This window comes from Drosophila erecta, unplaced genomic scaffold, assembly GCF_003286155.1.
Source record: "Drosophila erecta strain 14021-0224.00,06,07 unplaced genomic scaffold, DereRS2 tig00000126-arrow-pilon, whole genome shotgun sequence".
Taxonomy (NCBI): domain Eukaryota; kingdom Metazoa; phylum Arthropoda; class Insecta; order Diptera; family Drosophilidae; genus Drosophila; species Drosophila erecta.
This window is the reverse complement of record NW_020825209.1, coordinates 12,593,727-12,618,917: the sequence shown is the minus strand read 5'-3', so window position 1 is coordinate 12,618,917 and position 25,191 is coordinate 12,593,727. Positions and strand designations below refer to the sequence as shown.

The 25,191-nt window shown below is 42.4% G+C and overlaps 1 protein-coding gene across 1 annotated transcript in view; it reads left to right on the top strand.

The window, feature by feature from the left end:
* Positions 1–1,304: 1,304 nt before the first annotated feature.
* Positions 1,305–25,191, top strand: part of LOC6551337 (voltage-dependent T-type calcium channel subunit alpha-1G) — an 80,005-nt gene continuing 56,118 nt past the window's right edge. The window contains exons 1-3 of the mRNA XM_026981648.1: positions 1,305–1,506; positions 2,326–2,502; positions 23,026–23,055. The gene's annotated coding sequence lies outside the window, so the exon portion shown is untranslated. The remainder of the gene's footprint in view (positions 1,507–2,325; positions 2,503–23,025; positions 23,056–25,191) is intronic.

Here is a 25,191-nt window from a genome sequence, read left to right as displayed (position 1 = left end):
AGCCACCCGCCACCCACCACCACCCACTGAATTCAGCAGGTGAAGCAGGCGAAGCAACACATGAAGCTGGCTTCGCTGTACGCGTCGCTGCCAGCGTCGCTGTCGGCGGCGACGTCGAGGAACGAACAGCGTCGAAAGTTTTCATTCATTTCAACTGTTGCTTTCCACTTGTTAGCGCACGAGGCCGACTGGAAGGCGAAGGGAAGTCCGACTGGAAGGGCAGCAGCCTCAGCAGCGTCACGCTCTCCGTGGAAAGTCTCCACTGAGAACACCTGAGCACAGTGCGCATTCTGACTAAATTAAATTACCAACAAAAGAGCACACTATAATTAGAATCAAATAAAAGGACTAATGATTTCCGCAGAAATAGAGTGCATATTTTTGTATATTTTCTCTCATTTTGGTCGAAAATGTTCATTACTATATGTATGTTCGTAAAATTAGTTTGGTAAATTCAGTATTGCAGTGGGTAGAAATTATTTGATTTGAATTAAAAGTTGAATATTTTAGTTCCAAGTTTTACTTTTCCATCCCACAGTGCGGAGTGCGTGAGCGAGGACGTGTAGAGTTTGCGGATGGCGGCGTGTAGACTGCGTTATATTTGCCTTGAATTATTCAGGCAGATATGTTTTATAGATCAGGGCAAAGGCGCTGCGCTTTTGGACGGCCGCGCTGGAGAAAATGCAATTAACGGAAAAGACTAACGGGGATACAATTTCTAGAAACGCAGTTAGTCAGCGGGCGATCGTGGAGTTATTTAGTCAGAGCGAAGTTTAATTTAATGGGGTATAATTCTTTTGGTCTCCTTAAATAAGTGTTTTAAACTAAACAAGTCCAATATTCTCTTAGCTTGCACTGCTCTTAAGTCTCCGACGCGTGCGCATTATTAAGTCAATTATTTAGCCCAACAGAATTATTTAAATATGGCATATTTATATGCTGTAATAGGCTCATTGCTAATTAATGCAAAAATTTGGTAAATAAAAAGCATAGCTCAAAAACTGCGACTAAAAAATGCTAATATAATTTTGAAATGATTCCACTGATTTGATTTTGATTTGATTTGTGATTATAACATATTGGTAATTGCTTTTGTTAATTTCATTATTTTTAAACGTTGGCGTGCTTAAAACTGTAGCTTCAGCGAAGCTAGATTGGCGAAATCTCCCCTGGGCTTCCGAGTCCAGTCCGGTGTATCGGTCGTGTCCGTTCGTGTTCCGTCGTGTTCGTGCACGTCGCTGTCAGCGACGTCGCTGCTGCTCTGCCGACTGCGCCGCCGACGCGTTGCGTGCTTTGGCAAACGTAACGGCACATTCTGCGGAAGCTTTCGGCGCGTGCAACATCCAAACATCCAGTAGGCGTTCAGCCTCCGAGCGGATAACACTGCGTTGTTGTAGTTCTTGGAGTCCCAGCGATACGATACACACACCACCCACTAAAAACACACACACACCCAGTAAATAAAACACCAGAGGAGCAGTCACACCAAAATCAACACTTAATACCGTTGGCATTCATATTTTCAAATAAATAATTAAATAATACATAATTAGTGCGTGGCAAACAGAAAACCAAAGACAGATTTCGAATTTTTTTAAAACGTTTTTTTAAGTTCCCAAAAGTTCTGAACTCTTGAAGAAAACAAAAAAGTGATTGACGATAAAGCTAACAGAGCGATCTTTTGAAAATCTTCTAGAATACTGAATGCATACGGAAAGAAACGCCGTTTTTTATATTTTAAGTTAACATTCAACAAATAAATAAAAAAAAGTGATTTTTTTTTGGTATTTGTGCGCTAATCGTTTTAAACTTTTTGATCTTTTTTCTAATGAAATTTACTTTATTACCATAAAGTGCTTCTTAAATTTTTGAATACCCGAAAATTAGCTTGTAAATAAATAACAACTTTTCGATGCGGTTTTTCAATATTCCCATTTTCATTTTTATGATTGCTTCTCAATAAATAAATAATAAACGAGCGTGAATGATTGCCTTACATTTTGCTCGGATGTAATTTATATTCAGATTTTCTCGTTTTTTTTCGAAAGAGTTCTGGTGTTCGGAATGTGTTTTTTCATCGTTACCCCGAGGTATTTTGGCATCGAACGCCGACGGGCGATTTACAGCAACAACAATCAACAATCGCGGACTTCCTGGGCGCGCAACTTTTGTTTTGAAATTCTATATAGTTCGATATATGTATATATATATATATATATATATGCCGATCTCTATCGCACACGCACACACATGCTCCCTCACACCCCATTAAAAAGAAACCCAATGTTTGTTGTTTTTTTTCGGTTATTGTTGTGACTTTGGCAGAGACACCAGATAAAAGACAACATCAAGCTGAATGCGAATCGAAAATTCGACAAGAATATTCAAACCCGAAATTGAAATTGAAACAAAGCGAAAAGTTTTCGGAAAGCAAAGCGGAAAAGGAGAAAATCCAAGGTAAACAACAACCACCAAGTAAAAAGGCCTTCGCAGCGGTAAAAGGTGAGTGAAATTGCCAATGGAACTTGTTTTCTAAGAATATCGTGCAGGTGGTGTTTTTATTTCTTAAAGTACATTCTGCGGGAATGTGCTTTAATTGTTTCATAATTAATAACCAATAAGGACCAAGTTTGTATTTTACATTACCAACTCGGTGTCGGATTTAACAAGTACCAGTAGATAGGCACATTTAAATACAGGCTGCTTGTATTTTTAAAGTGTTAATGGAATGTTGATAGAGCCTTAACGAAAAAGTCATGTTGGAAAAGATAAAAATCGAAACAGGCAGAGGATAAATCACAGAGTTGCGACTCGTTGCTGAGATATTTTCAAGCACTGCCCCTTGGGACTTACACTTTTCATCGGCCCTTTAATATTTTCCTTTGGCTTTTGTTTGTCCGATGCTTTCTTAATGGCTTTCCTCGGTCTTTGTGTGCCATCGAACACTGTTTACAATTCGATTTTGCATTCTTCTGCCATTCCCATTTCTCAATCACTGCTTGCTCTTGCCCAATTTTTTTCGGAACTTGTCCTCGCATTAATTGTTCCTTGATGTTTGTTCTTCCATTCTCCAATTGATTCCTTTTTTACTTGGTCATTTCCTGTGATTTTGTAATTAAATGGAAGCGGAGCTTTCTCGGGGCAACACTTTTTCTCTTCGTGTACTTTAAATTTCCATTGACTGCGTGGCGAATCAAAGTTGCCAACTGTGCTTATGATTAATATCCTAAGAAATGTGCCAGATTGTTGAGCGAATTATCAAAAGAAAATGTTTTTGAAGGCGAGATGAGGTGAGGCTGACGCACTGGGTGTATGGGGTTATTGGAAATGTTTTTTCCTTAATTATTGGCCAAACGGCATTAAATTTTCAAGTATTTACTAAAGCTTAACAAAACACAAACAAAGGCGAACACATTTTCCCTGATTTTCCTCGGTTTTTCACTAAATAAACGGGCCAACTGAATATGTGTGTGTGTGTGTATCTTTGGCTGTACATAAGATTATCGAGTACTGGAGGCATTTGGATATTGGCAGCTGTTCGATCTGTATCTGTATCAATAAAATGCCCTCTCTCTTTCCCTCGATTTATTCTCTTAGATTTTCCCATTATTTACTTGTCCGGATTTTGCTAAATGAATTGATTATAAAGCCCATTGGGGGGTTGGCACATGTCTACACGCATATTTTTATGCACATACGTGTATGTATATAAACAATTAGCAAACTGTTTTTGATTGTTTTCAAGATATGGTGCGGGGGGTGGTGGAGTTTTTCTATGTGGTTTTTCTTAGATTTTTCCTGTTCTTTTAGTAAATTGAATTAACGCAAGTTGTAATTGTGAATGTAAATGTAATGCGCGAACAGCTAGCGATATCTAAAAAGCAAAGCTACATACATATATGTGTGGACACACACACACGCATGCACATATGTACCTGCATGTATGTATATGTGGCTATATAGAAAATCCGGACGGACAGACGGACAGCCCGACGGACATGTAAACAGAGGCAAGCCAAAGGTAACAAATGGCTTTTCAAATAAATTAGCGGGCGGCAATTGTAAACAGAGACAGACAGAGAAAGAGCAGTCCATATATCTATAAGGAGCGAAAGAGAGAGTGAGAGAGAGAGAGACAGGGACACAAAGAGGGAAAGAGAGCGCTGGCGAATACTAGAAAGAGAGGCAAACACACTGGACACGGTCAAATGGTGATGGAATTTGCGACCAGCAGCAGCGGGTTGCCCGAATAATTACTGCATTTCGCACAGCCCGATGAATCGAAAATAGTTTTAATTGATATCAGGCAAATATTGAAATCACTCACTCGTTGCCATTCATGTTCAGAAATTATTTTGCCATTCAATTAAGGGAGATGCATACATAAAACTTCTTTTTAATTTAATAACTATATATTCATAGCCTATGTGGTTAATATTGAATCAATCTGAATTCCCAAAGTAAGAACCTCATTATAAGGCTTAAATAAAGGCAAATCCTAAGATGAAATTGGAATGCCCATTGGTGATGCTGCTTCTTCAGATGGATATCAAATTCAAAAGTCCAAATCAAAGTCTCTGGATTTCTCTTTCCGTTCAAAGGATAAACATTATCCCATTTAGGGGACGCCATTGCTTTGGCGACCCTCGTAAAAAGGGATTGAGAACTTGGGTAGGGGCATTGCCAATGGATGGGATGGCAGCAGATTTAACCGGTTGTGAGCGGTTTTAGAAATTTTCGTTTTTGGAAACTATCCGCACCGCACTCACCCGAGTATTTGCATTAAGCGTCCATCGACGGCGGGCAGCGTTCATTAATTATACAATTACATCTAGCGGTGGCCATTTAAGGGGTGGCAGGGGTATAGCAGGGGGGCTTGGGGCGAGTGGGCGGTGGGCGGTGGGTGGTGGCCGGTGGGTGGTGCATAGACAGACCATTCCGCGTTGCACATGGCTTACGGGGAGCACTCAGCTCATTCAACTGCAAAGCAATTCGCGGAAAACCCAACTGAGTGTGTGCGTGTATAGGTAGTACGTAGTACTACTACTGCTGCTGCATTAGTGTGTGTGTGTGTGGGTGTGTGTGTTGGAGTGCTCTTCTTCTTGCCACTCTTCTTTTGTGCTGTTTGCTTTGCCCCGCGTTTGATATGCAAAATTCAGAATGTTTACCTTGAAATATGCCATGTCACTTTGCAAGCGATGCGAGTTGAATACTCGATGGAGCACAGCCAGAAAGAGAAAGAGCATAACAGAGAGAGATGGAGCGAGGGGGGAGGGGAGAGACGTTGCAAAATATCCATGTACATTGTGCATTGTACATTATGCTGCCTGACAGGTAAACTGCAAGAAAAATCAAAAAAAAAAAATCAACTTTGAAAACGATCTTTGATATTATACAAAAGTCTACGGTTTCAACGTTGACAAAGTGAAAAGATACATAAGGTTTCTGTCCATTATCATAATTCAAAGAATAGAATTTCGTGTTTCATACATTTTTCTAGATATGTAGGTCTTTTGAAGCGTATTTTCCTCAGAGATCCTTCTTTGATATTATGTAGAAAATATGACTACATTTTCTTTCCGTGTGCGAATTGCAAGGGCAGATTAACTTTCATGAGCTTCAGTCGAACGGTCAGCGGTTAATGAGAAAAGGAGGCGTGGTTTGGGCAGGGGGGGCGTGGCAGGTCGGAAAGGCAGCCACATAGCCGCATTTGATGAGCTTCTCCGTCCGGAGTTCCACAGTTTCCGAGCTCCCGAGCTGTGGAGTTTGAAGGTGAGAGGTCACCAGAGTTGCAAGAGCAAATAGGGAGCGGATGGCAGTTGCTCACTCACTACCAGATATGGCCAGAAATTGGCCAGACTTGCCGTTTGTTCATCCGTTAGCAGTGTTTTCCCTTTTCTGGGCCACCTCTTACCTGTCATTTAGCCCAGTTTGTCCCAGAGATCAGCTTTTGTGCTACGCGGTCGTTGCAGTCGGAATTCCTGGGACTTTACTCACGGAATATTTGCTTTACAGGCACTCCGGACGAGTCCTTTCAAGTGGCTAAAGTCTGAATAAAAAGTGAGAAAGGGGAGAGGTACAGCTTGTGTACTTAAATTTTGAATAATTCAACTGACTTGAAATGTATCCCCAATGAAAGGTATCACCAATAGGCTTAAATTCATTTTTATGTACATAGACATTTTGCATTCGGAACTCTGTAAATTATTTCACATGACATAATTAATTATTAGCGAGTATTTATTGAATCGTAAATTAAAATGGCAACACACAAAATCGTCGTTTAATGAGGAATGTTTATTTGTATTTTATAGGAAAAAGTTATAAACTTAGGCTGCAGAATGATTTTCGCCATAGCTGCTGGGGCTTTAAGTTACAAATTATTTGCAATATATTTGCAGATATAAAATTACCAATTATGTGTTCACAGAAATAGTTAACTATACAAAGAAGAAAGGTTTACTGAAGATGAATTAGTTGGGATTTTTTCTGAAATTTAAGTAAATGTTTCATTATTTCCAGCAATGATCAACCAACTCTGGCTCGTGTTATTTGCTCTGAAATGTTATTAATTTCTCTGTTTAATATTTGCTTGTACTCAACCTCGAATTCCGTATATTAATTAGACCTAACCGTATTTGCATAGCTTCTTATTGTTCGAAACTAGATGCTGCATTGGGCCAAAATCACCTGCAGCTGTTTGGGATTGCAACTCTAGATATTCGCAAGTGAAGCATTGGTATTCATTTCAGCCACATGCCACGCCCCCAACGCCTACAGCTCGCCCCGTACCGGCACTTAACCTTCGACCTGCTTGCAATCGCAGGACTTCAGGCCAGACACATGTACATTCCTATGTACACCTGCCATTTTGGTTCAACTCCATTTCCGCACAACAACGGCAACTTGTGTGGGGCAAATTCAATATGGCAGCAGCGTTTCCGGCTTCAAGTTGCAACATGCAGCTGGACTTTTGTCATTGCATTTTCTCTTCCTCCTCTCCCTGAAATTACTACATGCAATTACGTTTTCTGTTTATTTGCGGCTTCATCTCCGAGTGAACTTTTCTCCCACTTTCCTTGCGGGAAAAAGCGACGGCGCTGAGTGGGCGCAAAATTTGAAGGCGGGAAAGGGGGCGGGGCGGTGGCAGAAAGAGAAGGGCCTTAAAGGAGCTGCGGAGGCGCGCGTTTTGCTAACCGCGAATACATTTTAATTAGCAGCTAAAATATTCAAACTGAAAATTGCCCTTTGCCTGGAGGGCAACAAAGCGCCCAAAACTCCCATTCACCCAGCCCTAAACCCGCTCCTTCTAAGCACCCAAAACAGCTCAGCCACCCAGTCATCCAGCCACCCAACCCCACTCACCTGTGCCTGTGTTTGTTTTTGTGTGAGCACCCAGCTCCAAAAGTTTTCCAGCCTCAGCAGCAACAGCTTCACTACACAGCGAAAAATGCCAGTGTTCTTGGTCAGCACTTAAATAATAAATGAAGGACAAAATATTTGGTGTTACATATATTTAAAAGACATTTCGAACCAACAAACAAAACCAGAAAAAAAAAAAATCAAAAATAATTATTTACATTTATAATTAATTTGTTTCTCATATAACTTTCATTTTTTCCTGCTTATCGCCCTCCTAAAATGGCTATGAATTTTACAGTTTAAAGAGAGGCCAAGGTTTGGACAACTTCCCTCTAAATACTTGTGAAAATATGTCAGCAAAAGTTGGTGGGACCAAGCAGATTTGAAATATATATGTATATAGAGTATATTCAGTCGTGCATATATATGCAATAATAATTATCATAAACATAATTTTTAAAGACTGTCTGTAGCTTAAAGGTTTTTATTCTTATTTTTCGGCCCAACAGCAGCCAGGGAAGTGAATGAAATGAAATTTGAAAGTCGTTGACTGTGGCTCCTCATGAATTTTAATTCGAAAATCTTAACATTGCGAAACTTTGGTCCTTTGAAAGAAAGAAAAAAGAACAACAGACAGATCAAAGAATAAGCATTCGGAATTCGGGAAATCCATTGGCAAAATTGCGGTGAAGTGGGCGGTGTCTTTCAGTGTCAAATATGCTAATTAATTTTATCTGCTGTGCAATGAATAAGTGACAACAATTATGTACGTGTCGCTCATTCCAAAACTTGCCGCATAAAAAGCCCACACACACTCGTGCACGAAAATGATATGGCAACAATGTCTGCGACAATCGACATTGAGCCCATAAAATATGATTAATTATACAGATGTATGCAAGAAACACGCATATAAATGGCTGTAAGGCAGTTGAATGGAAAGTGGTTATTATATTATCTGATGAAAATAAAAGAGCGTAATATTCATATACGGTAAGCAAGAAATGTTGGTTAACTCTATACGTATACGTGATTTTTGACTTCTTGCGAATATTAAGTATACGCACTGTTTCTAATTTCATAAAGCTCTATAAGTGAATGGAAAGTGGTTACTATATTATCTGACATATGATAGCTAACATATCCCGAAAAGAGGTTAATATTCATGTATGGTAAACAAGAAATGTCGGCTAACTATACGTATACGTGATTTTTGACTTATTTCGAATATTAAGTTACGCACCGATATTAATTTTATAAAGCACTACAAGTAGCCCATTGCTGTTTGCTTGAAAGCGGGTTAAAGCCTTGGTTAAATGAAATTTTTAGAATTTGGTGTCCAAGTCCAGAGCTGGAAAAAGCGGATTGCTCTTCTTCTGTGCAAAGCCTTAGTGAAATGCGCACAAACATACAGAGACATTAGCGCTGGTTAAAATTGCCAAATAGCAAAAAAAGAGAAAGTATAAAAGTTTCCAACGGAAGAGGAATTTTTGGGGAAAGGGTAGAAAGCAAAAGTTCCGACAACAAATAACCACAAGTGGATGCCACAGCTGGCCAAGCCGTTGCTTCTTTTTAAGTCTTTTTTTTTTGGTTTTTGTTTTTTCACATTCACCCCCTTTGTATCCCCGTTTACTCACCACTTTTCTCTTTTTTTTTTTTGGGAGCTTTTCGTTGTTTCTGTTGGTTTTCTGTTTTTGCGGTAACAGTTGTCAAAATATGGTTAGGACATGAAGTGAATTGAATGCGAGCATATTTCATTCCCCTGGAATTCGGGGGAAAGTGTGCAAAACAAAAAAAAGTAAGTGTGCGGTGGACAAGCGGGCGAAAAAGTCCAGAGTTTTCCTCACGAGGTACTCGTATTATTGAATCAAACTTTTACTTGGCCGGAGTCCTCTGTGCTTGCCATTTGGGAGGCTATTAAAGTGAAATTTTGTTGGGATTCAATAAAGCTTTGAAAGTGGGAACGCAAGTAGCAAAGACACACTTGTTTTTCATATGGTGTAGGCCTTAAGTGTAGCACTTCCCGATTTATGTGTGAATCTGATCAGCTGATCCAAAGCCAAAGCAAAGCTAAATCGTTCAGCGAACTGTTTTCATTGATTGGAATTGATGGGCAGCACGACGAGTTCTGGTTTAGTTAAGGCGTATCCAAGGAAAATGTGTGACACCCACTCAATCAGAAGCACCCTTGCACACACACACACACACTCACACTCACACACACTCAGACACTCGCAAGCAGCGCGATTCAATTTCCGCTGTCAGTTTCTGTCTTCATTTTGGCATTCGGTTTTGTTTTGACTGTGAGGTCTTTTGTGGACCAACTGTTGCCATATGTATAGATTCCCACACTGAGCACTGAAAAAAATGATATTTTTGATACAACAAAGCACACAAAAGTATGTATAGTTTTCCAGCTTCAGTACCGAGTTTTGAAGTATAACTCAATTTAAATATTTGATGAATGCTTCAAGGACATGCATGTTTTCTCTGTGCATCCCATATGTGTATGTGCATTTTTCTTTATGCATGTGGTTCTTGGGCCACTTCGCAGCACCTCATCCTTCCATTCAGCTGCCTTCTTTCCAATCACTTGCCATTTTCCTCAATGACGAACAATTCAATTTGCCGCCGAAGTCCTTTCGATGGCTTTTCCCCCGCTCTATAAGCCCCTTTCTCGCACTTTGGCAAGGTGTCCTTTTTGGGTCCAAGTGCACTTTTTCAATTCCAATTCGAATCTCTGGCTTTGATTTTCCCTCGCCTTTGCCTCGCATACAAATTATACATATTTCTGTTGTGTCTGGCATAGTTTTATTTCTCGCTTTGTTTTTCCCTCTTTTCATTGGTCGCTGTAGTATTAGTTCTGTTGTTGTTGTTTATTACCTGTGCATTTCCAAGTGTTTTGTTTATGGAGCTTTCTTCTTTTTTCGAGGGCATTTTGTTCTTATGATGCTGTAAATTATTCGCTGCCTGTCGATGGGCAAACTCATAAATAACAAATTGCGAAGGCAAGTGCAGAACTTTAGGATAGGAAAGGGGTTGTGCGGAAATGTGAAAATGTCAAGGGGAATTTTCCTTTAAATAGCTTGAATATTGAAAATTGAAATATATCCCGAATAAAATTGTAAATAATAATCCTCGGCTAACTGCCAATTTTTAGCCACATATTTTGCCAAATGTAATGAACATGATTTAAACCTGATTCCAATTTGTTGCATTCCCAACATATCTATGTCAATGTATATTTTATTATATTTATTTTCTATTCATCTTTATTCGTGACCTGCTTTCCCCATCCGATCCACCATTCTGCGCCGGATTATAAATTCCCCCTTGTAATTTCGCGCCGAATGTTTGTCTCGCTTTCAGCAATATTTACCCATCCCATTCCGCTTCTCCTATTACCCGGAGAATACAATTTCCAACGCAAACAGCAAATGCGAACAACAATTGTAATTGGGCATTAACATAAGCAGGCGCCCGCAGAACGAGACCCTCTTTAACCACCCCTAAAACACCCAACACCCGCAGCTACCCAGCAATTCCCCATGTTAAACATCAGCGATGAATCCTCCAGCGAAACGTGAGCTCGTACTGGGAAGCCCACTCCTTGCCCACTCCTTGCCCAGCCTTTGAACACAGACCCCAAACCATCGAAGGATCCGTATCACAGCTCCCTCAGCTCCCTCAGTTCCCTCAGCTCCCACGGCGCCCATTTGAATGTTTCCATTTCGGGGCGTCAATTTATTGAATTTTAATTAATTTTATTGCCCGGCATTGTCGTAAAGCCCTTAATGATAGCATCGCTTACCACCACGATACAGTGGAGCCAGCGGAACGGGGGATTTAATATTATTGGACAGGTATAAGCCTGGCAATGTACTTAAAGTTATCGGCTCGAGACTGTTATTGAAATCAAGTGGACTCTATTTAAGGATATTTGCCAAATGCCTAAAGAATAAAAGCTTTCGATCCTTGAATGAATATGTAGGTTGAATATGGAATACATATCCCAAACGGTCTGCTTAGAGTTTGCTTAAGTGTGCAAGGTCACACTGCACAGGAAAAGCAACCCTGATGAGTCTTTCCTCGTGCCGAGGCTCCACTGTGTTTTGGGCAAATTTTATACAAATGCTGAAATTATGGAAACTGCGTTGACGCTGCAGCATAAAAGCAAATGTGCCACGGGGGCCAGAGGGTGGTTAGCTGGGTGGATGGGTGGCTGGGTGGCTGGGTGGTGACATGGCCTGCCCCACCTCTGATAGGCAGATGTCAAGGCCGTGGCAATTGTAGACGCAGCTCATTATGCCAAGCGGATGCCACTTGGCATACATTTCGCAGCGAGATGAATCTCCGGCACTCTGGCCCAAAAAATAAGCACTCGGGGTCAGGTGCAAGGTCCTTCCAAAAAAGGGGTAAGGAGTGGGCAAGCAGTGGATAAGAAACCCAGTAAGTGGCCGTTGGTGAACTCGATTTGTCGCCATTGCGTGGCCAATTAACACGCAGCAATCATCAAACAAACGTCAAGTGAATAGGAAGTTAATTCAGTGCGGCGAAAAAAAAAGAACAACAAAATAAATAATAAAATGACCCACCAATGTGGCCCGTTATGAAAACGGCAGTTAAGCCCCAAAATCCGGGGAGTTGGGGAATGGCCATAAGCGAGCATAAATAGCAACACGTCGCCGTTTTGCATGTCTAATGGTCATTCCAGTGAGTCGCCAGCACTTCAATCACTTCATCATGTTATGGCATCGAAAAAAGGATCCTTGAATGAAGATGTAGGTTGAAAATGGTGGGGACAAAGCACCAAAGGCAGAATACGCAAAATGGCAACGAGAATGACTGTGCCCCTAGGCATCCCAATGGCCAAGAAAGCAGTCCCCATGAATGGGCCGCTTTTATTGCATTGCCAACATGAAAATAACGAATAAAAATTGAGTGGATTGCCCTCAGACTCGAAGAGGAGAAAAAAATAAAATAATAACATGGGGTTAATGGAGAACTCGGGCAGTGTGGGGCGGGCTAACGAGGTGAAGCACTTGAAAGCGGGTTAAGGGACAAGGACCTGGGATAACGCCAAGGTGGTTAAGTAATGGCCGCCGCAAATCCCCCGCCATGAGTCCAGTAATTGAGGAGCTCGGCCTAGGGATGTCGGATTAGAGCGGCCTCTCAATCCCCAGAATCCCTGGGATGAGATGCAAACAGTTGGATTTAGGGATAGATGGCTGGTGAATGAGTGGGCTACCAACGAAGCCCAAGGACCAAATGTTAGGGCTGGGCGAGGTAAATAGGCTGGATATTATTTGGATGGGCTGGATAAGGAAGCTTAGGGGCTGATAACCAAAGACAAAGACGGAAAGGGCTATCAAGTAAAAGGCAACGGAACATAAACCTTAAACTTGAAATTATCCGTTGACCCAAGCAAGCTGGCTACTTTTTTGGGAATAGGTTGTCGCAAAGGTTCCTTCTATGTACAAGGCGCTCTTCAACTATCGTCATCTCATTGCTTTCCGAAATGAACCGCCTTCTTTTGCTCTTTTTCTTTTTTTGTAGTGCCAAGTCCATGGGAAAATTGCATTTGTCGTTGGCCACGGCAAACAGTTCCATTCCGCCTTTCATTTCGGCTGCCTGGCTCCGTGTCCTGGGTCCAAGTATGCCATGGGCTTCCGGCATTTGGCACTCGTTTCTAGACTTGCATCAACTTCCGTTCCGTTTCGGAACCGCCCAGCGCCCACCTTTCCACCCAACACCCCACTTTTCCAGTGGACATGCCGGCAATTTACGCGAATTTCCGCTTGACGGAAATGCACAAAGTGAAAGCAGCCGAGGCAAACGAGAACAAAAAGCAAAACAACGACAACTTGAGCCTGTCATCACATGGGCAACAGTTTGTTGGATGGGCAACTCCCCGCCTCTCAGTTTTCACCTTTCACCGGCCATTTGTGTCCGTTGTTTGCAATTGGTTTATTCTATTAGATTCACTCGGGGCATCGGGGCCATATCGATAAGGCAAATTGAGTCAGTCGCTGCACTCTCTCAGTGGGAATGGCTGAACAGCCGTGATGGAGTGGAAATCCTTGAGGGATTGCAGCCAAAAATAGAAATCGAAATGGCTCAATTTGCTCCAAATCGGAAAACAGATACATGTGCAGCTCGCTGGAATTGATTTGCCGTGGATCAATTTATGGCCAAATCCTAGAGTGCTGTCCCCAAATTGGTTTCAATCCGATTACTTCTTATCATACTGCTACTTTTGTCTACTTTATCTATCCAATGTTAACGTCACACGAAAAACCCGTATTTAGGTCAATCTTTGACTTGATCTCCTTGCAAAAGTCTCAATTGGAGCTAAATGGCTTTGTTAACTTTCTCATTTGACGGTCTTATCGCTCATTAATACAGAATGAGTGAACTACTGCTCAAATAGGGAGTGCCGCATAACGGGCAATCAATTATTTGCACATTATGCTTCGAGTACATATGTATGTATGCCGTTGGTAAACGCCTTTTGTGTGTTGAGTTGACCGCTTATTAGCGTTCAGCTGGTAAGTATGCTACGCAAATTGGCCAAGTGGCGCCGCACGTGAGGTCACAAGGGTCCAGGTCCGCCAGGTGGTGGCCGAAATGGAGGGGGCAGGGGGTTGCTCAAATTATTCGCGGCTAATGAGAGTGTTGCGCCATCCAATTCCGCTCCGCGAGCAGCTAAAAATAAACTCAGTCGGGGGAAACAAAACTATCCCAAAGTAATCCGCTGAAGTAGTTTCTCCCTTCCCCCATAAACAAATAAAAAAAGTACAAGTGGGGTGGTGGGCGGTGGGTATCTGAATAGGGGAAAGAACTGCCAAGATTAGTTTCACAGCTTACAGCAATTTGTTGTGACTACAACAGCAGCGGCGGCAGCAACAGAAAGTTGCTCATATTGCGATGGGAAGGCTGCACTGAGAGAAATTATGCGCAACGTTAGAGTTATGTTAGCTGGTGGCAGCCAGAGATTGAAAAGAAATTGTGTCTGCCTGCCGCCCTTGGTTAGCTAAAGCATTTGAGCTAGTCATTTCTCTTTTCTCTCAGTGCACGCTGCTTTCTCTCTAAAAAGCAGAAAAGTAGAAACGAAGCCAAAGCCGAAAGCCAAAAGCGGCAAACGTCGTCGTCAACATTTGGCTTAGCTGAGTTTCTGTCGCAGCGGCTGGCGGGGGGCGTGGACAAATGGGCGGTGTGCGGAAGGCGTGGCAGGGGACTGGCAACTACTGTAGCAGTAATACTTTAAGCCTTTACGCAGACGACAACCAGCAGGAGAGCTTTCTGCCCCGTTCTCGGTAACGCGACCACAGTGGCAACCGCAAAATGCAATGATCCACGCGCACAGTGGTTCAAAGTGCACCCAGTTAGGCATGCAGTTTATTAACCGTGGGCTTGGGGGGATTTGGTAACCGTACTTTGCTTGTGTGCCACGGGCTTATTAAATCATTTGAGAAGTGAGCTCAACACACTTCGCTATTGGGTTAGTTGCAAAGCAAATGTAAATATATTAACACATGAAACAAGCAGAGACATGTCCATTTATTAGCTGGCTTTTTTTAGTTTTGGCGCCATGCATTCCTATTTCGTTTTGGGCTTTGACCTTTGAACGCTAAACAGTTCCGAACGGTTTGAAAATATTTATTTCTGAATTGTTTTCTTTTTTTTTTCCTGGTGATTCGGCTTCTCCCACCCACTGTGCCATATGGACTAGTGCTGTTTTCAGTGGCTGCTGTTCTATTTTTATGCGACGTTGGCTAAACACTAAAAGTAGGCAAACAAACACTGAGCCAGGGGCGCACGGCGGGGGGTGGGGGGGTTCGCGAGGCGAGGGAGCAACCGCAACAATAACAAAAACCAGCAGCAACAAGGACACGGCATAAAAAGGATTTACCAGGCGGAAGCTGAAACCGAAACTGAAACTGAAGCTGAACTGTGCGGCGTCTTAGCAACTTTGTTGCGGGTGCGAGCGGCAGCAAATTCAGGCGTACATCTGTTCGGATATGCTGCTACATGTGTTTGTTTCAGAAGGCTTAGCCCGTTGGTAGGTGGAAAGGGGAGTGCGGGTGGGGGATGCAGCTGGCAACTATTCCCCGGTTTCTCCCAGTTTACCCCAATTCGTTTCGGCCACTTGCCGTGTGCACTAATCACATTTGGGGGCCATTCCGACTTCGGACTGGGTCGCCGGCTGTCTGCCTCTTATTTTCCACGGACATGGTGCGCCGTTTTGTTTCGCTACACTGCCCAAAATCTCGTCTCAGCACACGCCATTGACCTGCACGTGAAGTTAAATGCACTGTCTTGCTTTTCACCCAATTAAATGTGTTATATTGTACTAACATTAACTAATGTGCTTACATGAATGAAGATAGAGATTTCACACGAAACTGTTTTTCTTTTACCGACTTCATTTGTTTATGCAACTTTACTTTGCACGTGTATTTTATTTATGGCTACTTTTTCGCTCAGTGCAGGCCGACCCGCATAGTTTCAGCAACTTGTTAGACATGCGCTTCCGCTAACGTTGTTTCCGCTTCCGTTTCCCGCTGCCTGCCGCAGTTGCCACTTCATTTTTTCCTGCCCAGCTCTTGTTGCTTCTCCGGCAGCCCCTCCTCCGCCTCCTCCGCCTGCTCTGCCTGCTCCTTCTGCCCTTTTTTCTCTGGCCAGGATTTATGCGTGTCAGATTTTCATGGACACGCCGGTCGACGAGGATGGCAGGCGGAGGCGGAGGCGGAGGCGGAGGAGGAGGCTGGAGCAAAAGGAGCAACCCATGGAGCAGCCACATGTGCGCCATAATTCAAACTTAACGGTGCTGCCAGAGACGAGTGACTTGCAGCACCTGTGCTCGCAGCAGATCGGATGGGATTAGACCCGGCCAGCAGAAGATGATTCCGGGCGCGTGTGTGTGGCCACGATTTATTCTCTTGCCTTGGCCAGCGTTGCGGCAGTGGGCATAATTTGCTTAAATATTAATCTCGTGGGAGGACTTCAGCGGGCCATGGAGATTAAATTTGCTAGAGCTCAGCAGAATGCACTGCTTGCCGGCTGCAAACAGCAAGCAGTTTTCGATCCTGGAAGGATATACATATACGGCACTGAATGAGTTTGCCAGCATAGCACTTCGGAACTTGGCTTAGCGTGTCCAAAAAGTCATGTTATTGAAAGTATTAAATTTAAAGCTAATTAGTCATGTCATATACTTGTATCTATCTAGGCATATTGCATTGCCCGAAATTCCAAGTGCCCGAAATTCATGCAAACGCGTTTGTCTTTTGAAATAAAATTATTCATTCGGAATTCCGCTTGCTAAGTGCTGCATAGCAGTCAACTTGTCTCCGTGTTGCCGCATTAATCGTTGCTGATAAAAAGCAAAAAATACAAAAAACACAAAAAAACTAAGAAGCAAGAAAAGCAAATGCAAAGCGACATGTACGCCGGCCATTATAATTAAAAACAAGATAGAATGATGTAGTCGCGTTTCCCGACTATCAGATACCCGTTACTCAGCTAGTGAAAGTGCAAACGAGAAATTTCTACATTTTCTGGAATATCGGTAGAAATTGCGCAAAAAAATTCAACAAAATTTAAAATTTTTCAAACTTGTGATCGTGACAGTTTTGGGCGTATTGTGGGCGGTAGAGTGGGCGTGGTAAAAAGTTTTTCGGCAAATTTACAACATTTGGAAATAAAATCTCAACTTTTTAGCTTTTGTAGTTCCTGAGATCGAGGCGTTCATACGGACAGACAGACATGGCCAGACCGATATATATATACTTTATATGGTCGGAAACGCTTCCCTCTGCCTGTTACATACTTTTAAACGAGTTTTGTATATAAAATAAAGCAGCAGAGCAACAAAATCTTTTGATTAAGTGCTGTCTGTCGCCGGCAGGGGGCGCTGCACTGGTGGGCGTGGCCAGACAAAGGGCGTCGCCAATTAATTTATGAGGCACCCACTCAACGCACACAAACACCCAGGCATATTAATTAATTACTGTGATTTCTTTTAGCGCGCTCGCTTTTTTCCTTTTGCTCTCGCCCTTTTTTATTATATTTTTGTTTTTTGTTTTTGCACGCTTTTATCCCGGCTGCCCCGCCCACACGCCGCCTTACCGACTGCCACGCCCCCTTTCCTTCATCCGTTGATTTATGGCCGTCGACCGCGCTGCTCTCAGCGTATTTACTGCTTATTACAGAACGCCAACAATAACAACAAACTGTAGCGGTGTGCTGCTGCGAGGGGGGTGGCGTTAAAAGGGGCGGAAAAGCGGAAAAGCGGGCAAGTGGGCGGAAATTGTGGGTCAGCTGGCTGCGAATTTTTCCCTCGCGGAGGTCGCGAATACATTTTCACCCCCGCTCCCCGTTGACAATGCCATTTGTTTTGCTTTTTGGTACCCGACAATCGCAGATCGGCGCGGTATATCCATTATCTCGATGTTAGATCGTATTGTTTTTATGCTCCTCGCATAAAGTATGCCTTAAAGTATGCAACAAAGTAGTTGCAAGGCATCGTTACTTGCATGCTTTTCACTTTCTCACAAGTCTGGAGCATTTCCTAGATCCAAATATACCTTTGGCTTGGCCAAGAGTTTTGGCCACTGCCAGTTTTGGGAACAATGTATGTCCTTGTGTGTTTATAGTTTGCCCTAAGTACCGGGTATCCAGATAGTCTCGAAACTCCCAACTTGTTCCTGTTTGTGCCTTCGCCTTGCTGGTTTTCCCACAATGCGCTTTGTGTGCACGTGGCGCGCCTTCGAGTGTCCATTGTCCTGCTGGCCGCCCACTTTCTTCGCCGCCCCCCAACAATTTCCCTTATCGCTTTTCTCTGGGGCCAATTGTCAACTGGCCAAGAACAACAACAGGAGCTGGCGCGTTGGCGAGAAGAATGGCCACGAGAGCAGGAACAACAATCAGTTAAGTTATCCTAAATAAACACATTTTCCAAGCACGCAGCGCCAGCAGTTTTCACCTTCCGCACCGCCCACTTCCTGCTCCCACTTGGAAAAGTGAAAGGAAAATTTGCTTTTGCTCTTTGCACTAAGCAAACTGTTGCGCTGCGTTTGCGTTTGCGTTGGCCAGGACCGAGCAGCCAAGGCTAAGACGTTGTTGTTCAGGTTTCAAATTAAACTTGAAAGAAAAACAAATTAGGCAAGCGACGGACACAAAGCATTCATCCCATGTTGTTTACCCAGTGGGCAGAAAAAGTAGGCGTAGGGCGTAGGGCGTAGGGCGTAGGAAGTTACTTTCCATAGGAAGGAGGCTCAAATTAAAAGATGTCCCCAGAATGATAATTGCCGGTCACTCAAGGAGAAAGGTCCATTCACAAGGACTTGGCTGACTTATGACCTGGCATTTACATGGATTCCCAGACAAATTCCCACTCATTTTGCGCCACTTGAAGGGGCTTCCACTTCTATTTGCGGCCATCAATCATGGCCAGAGTTTCAACCTTGCACTTGGGACTCCATATGAACGCCCTTTCCCAATCAATCGATCCATCGATTGGAGCAATCAAAAGGTCTTCAATTCGTTGATGTGCAGAATGGGCGGAATCGTGGCAGGTACAAAGTGCCAACGATTTCAGGTCATTTGCATATTTCATAAACACCCGGGCTCATTGCGCTCTTTTAGCCAAGTTATTGCAGTGCGTGATGTGCAGTTATCTGTGCCCATATAATATACACCGGCGATACAGTGCGTTTCATGAATGTGTTGTTTCACAGAACATCATCGTTTTAGTTCGCTATTTAAGCGGGCAATGACAGTAAGCAGGATGGCGTTCAGTTGCTATGGATTGCTGATGAAATAATTCGCTTTATATCAATTATTTACTGTTTTGAAACGTACTTCTCCACTGCACACTGGTGTCCGTATACATATACTGCTGTATATGGGTCATCATAATGCTTCAAGTTTTGGTGAAACGCTCGCAAAAAACCTGGCGATGTGCAAATCGTATGCAAATGAACATATCTGCAGGGAGATATGAACGTGCATATGAAACTTATATATGAAGCACACTGAACCGTACCCAAAAAAACCAGATGAATGTGTACACTTGAAAAATAAGTTTTTGTTGAGGTGACCACTTAAAAAAGAAAACAAAAATATAAATGTGTTGAAGAACTTTCACAAAAGATTAAAGGCTTTCGTGGCGAGAACTTTAAATGTCGTGGCTTTACCTAACTTTGCTAAAAGTTGGCGACATGGGAATTTCATAAATTCTGCTTAATAATTCTCAAGTTTCAAATCTGCATAATTCACATTGTGGCAGTCAATTTAGGTAATGGAAAAAGTGACTAATATGTATTATTACCATACCTTTGGGGACCCTAAAAAGTGATTTTAAATCACCAGAGCTTACTGTTGCTGTATTTACACACACACACACATACATACACATGCATGTGAGTAAATAGATAAACAGCCGTGCCCACTGATCCCCACCCCTCCGCCCCCTCCTTCGGAACACGCCCATGGCCCTGCTCCCCATTCTGCGTGCCCATATGCATTATAGATGCAAAAGGCCCACGGCGGCTGCTTCGTCTGTGGAGCCCACTGTGCCACATGCCCCACTGTCTCTTTGCCTCCATCAACTGGTGGTGCGGGGAGGGGGGTTCTGCACAGGGGGGGCGGTGCGGTGCTGCTCTCGCACAGCCCATTTCATTTTTAATAGTTTCAGTCGACGGACGTCGGCGGCGGCATTTCATTTGCCGTTTGTTTACTTTGCAAACTGGGTCTTGTCTCGCCTGCTCCTCCCCCCTCGTTTTCTGGACCCCCCTCCGCCGTCCTGTCTTACGTTTTCCGCAAATCAAACAGAAAACGCAACCAAAAAAAAAAAACAGCAAAAAAACAAATAAAAAATGTAGGAAATTTCTTTTTTGCTTTGGATTTTTCCCACATTTTTGTTTTGTTCTTCAACATATATTGTTGATTTATGCGCTGCGACGCTCACTTTAAAACAGTCACGTTTTTGATGAACTTTACCTTTTTGGAAACCATTTTCTTTGGCCGGTAATGGGCCAGACCAATTACAGTTGCCAAATATGGACTTTAAATGAACCGAAGGTATAAAGTTCTGCACAAAAGTATTATTAAATCTCTTTATATATGTGTATATTTGATACACAATTCATCTTATGGAACTTTTACTGTGTGCATGTTTGGAAAACTCACTGCGGTTTTGTTTACAGTTTGCTCAAGGCGTTAACGCAAAAATAAAAGAAGGAATAAAACCCTAAAAGAAAGCGTACTAGAAAAAGAGTAAATCCGTCCGTAAACAAAGTGCGATAGCAAAGGTGACAAGTGGAGGAAATGTGGAAAATAAGAAAATTGTAGGAAAAGCATCAGGCAATAGACATCGCTTCACCTTTAAAGCGAGTTGATAAGTTCGCGCCGTCATCGTTATGTCAATCGAATGATGTCACACGACTCGATGTGGCATAAAATAAATAAATGACAAGCTTCACACACACATGCACACAGCAGACTCACACACACACACAAAGATAGAAAGATAGACACACACTTCAGGGAGACAGAATATTATCCCAAAGGCCTGCAAACTTAAGATGACACACTCATACAATCGGGGAATAGGGAATTAAAATAGGCAAATGGAGTATTTCGGCTATAAAAATACTTGCGCCCTTCTCCTCGCTTCTCACAAGTGGCACGTAAGCAACAAGGCAAGGTGAAAATATACTTCATATTTCTAGTATATTTATACTAAATATTTCTGGTATACGCTTAACTTTTCTGGTATATACTTAATAAATAATATATATACTAAAGATTTATAGTAAAATATACTGTGCATACTTAATATTTGTAATATATACTTATTTATTGAATTACTTGTATATATACATATGTATATTCATTGTATTTCTAGCTAAAAGTATATATACTTAACATTCCTAGTATATACATATATATACTTAACATTTATGGTATATATATATACCTAAGATGTACTTACAGAATGTATTTCGGCTATAAAAATACTTGCGCCCTTCTCCGCGCTTCTCACAAGTGGCACGTAAGCAACAAGGCAAGGTGAAAATATACTTCATATTTCTAGTATATTTATACTAAATATTTCTGGTATATACTTAACTTTTCTGATATATACTTAACTTTTCTGATATATACTTAATAAATAATATATACACTAAAGATTTATAGTAAAATATACTGTGCATACCTAATATTTGTAGTATATACTTATTCATTGAATTACTTGTATATATACATATGTATATTCATTGTATTTCTAGTTTAAAGTATATATACTTAACATTTCTAGTATATACATATATATATACTTAACATTTATGGTACATACATATGTACATATGTAATATTTCTAGTATATTTTCGTCATTACTTCGGTTAAAAGGAATAACTCAAGAAAACTACTGTTTTTTGGAGCTGATGATCAAAGCTAACGAACTCTTATTAGCTGGTACACCAATTTATCAATTTTGATAATTTTTTCAAGGGGTAGTAAACAAAAATGATCAAAAAATAATGTTTTAAGGCTTAAACGCCATTTAATCGGAAATATTTTCGATATTATTGCTTTAAAGCTTCGACTTTTGTGATAGTCAACTACACGTGCTCAATAATAAATGTAAACTTAAAGCGTTCACAAGGAATCCTTAAGGACATGGAAGGATTAAAAAGTGACACATTTGTCGCCCTGCTGCATTCTGGCTGTCTGCGTGCGAGTGTGTGTGTTAATCCATTCATATTTTATGTCCGTCGTAAGCCATAAAAGCGAAATCCAAAGCCAAAGATGGTGCCATACAGTCCACGTAGCCGTACAGATATAGACCAGACCTCGGCCTTAAGCAAAACATGCATATAGAGCGCATTTATATATAGTCGTAGTCGTACTCATAGTTGTAGTCACAGTTCACCGTCACAGTCTCGTGGCTGTAAAACAGGATTTGCATAGCATCCCAGCCCAGATTTACATGCAGATGGCGATGGCGATGGCGGCAGTAAGTTTGACATTGTTGCTCATTGCGACCAACGAGCTGCATCTAATGCAAATGCACAAATGCGATTTATGACAAGCGAGAGGCATCAGCTGAGATATATGAGCATACGTACTGGGGCTTGTGCGCCCCAAGTTCGCCTTGTTTTGGCCGCACACTCGAACACGCGTAACCCACTCGGATATAACTTGGACCACAGGCCACCCCCAAAGCCCAGCACCGCTGTCATATCATCCATCATTTGGCCTGTCTGTCAGTTGGCCCATTAACGCCCCGGGGACGGGATCCCTGATCAGAGGCCAGAATAACCTGGGCCACGGTCATGTGATATTGCTCGGTTCAACATTCAACAATCCGCCGCCAGCTCGACTCCCGTCGAAATTCAATGAAAAAATGTTTGATTAATTGTCCCGAAACTGGCAATGTTTGCCTAGTTCTTGGTTACGTTTACCAATGGCTTACGCACTGAAAGGACTGGATTAACACTTGATAAACATTCGCTCTAATACGGTCACAAATATTATCCAACAACAGCAATGAAAAAAGATATAGATACTCGTACTTTTTAAAATTGTTTATAATTCAGCTCAAGTTACTTTGACGGCCAATTTGACATGCTACTTTTGCTTTATCTTTGCAGGGTCTAATTCTTTCCTTGAGCTTGACAAATGTAAGTATTTGTAAGTTGTACTCCACCTTTACTTGAAAATAAGCTGTGTAAGCCGTAGAAGGGCGCTAATTTGAAATACATTTTCTAAATTGCTTCTGCTGCAAGAAACGAGCAAGTGGATGGGTCAAGCTTATGACGATAATCTCTGCCAGAAGCGCAGTGGACAGGTGATCATCGTCTGCAGTTTTCAGCGTACTCGTATTCCCCGAAACCTTTTTGCACTCTCCTAACTGGCAGAGTATTCGATTTGAATATTTTATTGGTGAAAGTTCCCCCTGCCTCGCTGGCAGCTTTTGCAACCTCATTTTTCGGGGTTACCTGCTACATCACTTCAGCGCCTCCCCCAGAGAAACTGTTGCATTATTCATTAGGGCTGTAGTGGTACCAGGAGTAGGAGCGGAGCTGGGCGAAACAACGTGGCCCTGGCCCTGGCACGACTAACAACTTCCGGGTGCTGGCCGGCAATGAAATGGAACAGGGGGATGGAGATGGCGATGGCGATGGCGATTGCGATGGTTGGGCAGCGGAAATTGCAAGCATGGCCAAATAATGACTCACACAGACAATTCTGGGCGGGATGTTCGTCGGGGTGAGGCGGCCAAATCAGCGCACTTGTCAAACATCTTGATGGACAGTTGAAAGGCGACGACGAGGATGGGAAAAGTGGAAAACTGAATCGGGAAATACACCAAGAAGCCGAGGCGGCGAAGGGTAAGAAACGAAGAAGGCACCGTTTAAATTGCTTTTAAAAATACTCGTACACTTTACACGCTATGTTTTCTTACGCTTTTCCTTGTTCACTGACTAAAAATAGTTTTTGACGGAGATATGTGAGCTCGTGTATAAGTCATAAATGTGCCGTGCGCGGTGTGAAATACGTTTAGTGGGCGAAACCCCCACCCTGGCTGGAAAAAAACCAAAAAAAACATATTCATAATCGTTGAGGAGGCATATCAAGCATACGCCATGTGTGCCATTTGCGGGGGGAGCCGCTTTGGCGCCGTCTGCTGTCAACGCAGTCAAGTTCCATTTCCTCCAGCACCACCATTTTCAAGTGCTGTTCATCGACTCAGTGGGGCACCACCATCCACCATCCACCAACTACCATAGACCATAGACCATAGACCATATCAATTCCTGGCCATATCTGGCGCTATATGAATATCGCTGGCTATGCATACAAATGATTTATTTATTTATTTGCTTATTGCCAAATGTCAAAATGACGCAGCTGCCACGATATCGCACTCGTATCAGTCCTCCCCCCCTGTTCGCCACCCACATGTATCTATTTTCCAATTGCGCGAAATGCAGTGTTTGCTGAAAAACTAAAAAATAAGAGCAAAAAAATCGAAAAAACAATGTAAAAGCTGATGCCAAAGCAACAGCAGTTTTCCCGCCCAACAACTTGATAGAACTGCGAATAAAATACATGTTTGGCGGATTTGTAGGGTTTTTCTTTTACTGGCATTATATGTACATCAATCAGGAACACATGCAAATTGATCACTTTCCATTCGGTTGAGCTGGTTGCCATTGCATGGCGCTTTATTGAAATGGAAATACATCACCATTCACTTAAAATCTTAGCAAATTAATCCCATTTGCGGACGCCTCTAATTTGAAGGCCCATGTCAGAAGCACACCGATCTATTGCTTTTACCCAAAACATATATCATTCGCACAATTGATACCCCCTGCTAATACCCTCGCTTAGACAATTACGAATCTCTATTTGACAGACTGAGGAATGAACTTGCCGCCATTGCTTGGCTCGAAGTTCTGAGTTTTTGGGAAATTGCCTCATTTCCCAGTGTTTGCCGGGAAAGTTTCCCAGCCATTTTACCGCCCCCCTCCCCCTGCCCCCCTTGCGTTTGTCATTAATTACGAGCAGAAGTGGAGAAGCAGAAGCTCGCCGGCTTCGTTAGATCATTAGTCCACTTGCTAATGGCCCACAAAACAAAGGAAATTTTCCTTCTTTTCTCCCCGTCGATTTTGCTGCCCTTTCCCATCTCCTCGTTTCCTGTGCACTTAATTATGAAATTATGTCTTTTGTCATTTACTTGCTGTTCTCCCCGCCAAATGCGTTTCCCCAGATTTCCACCAGCAACAACAAATTCATTATCGCGCTATTTT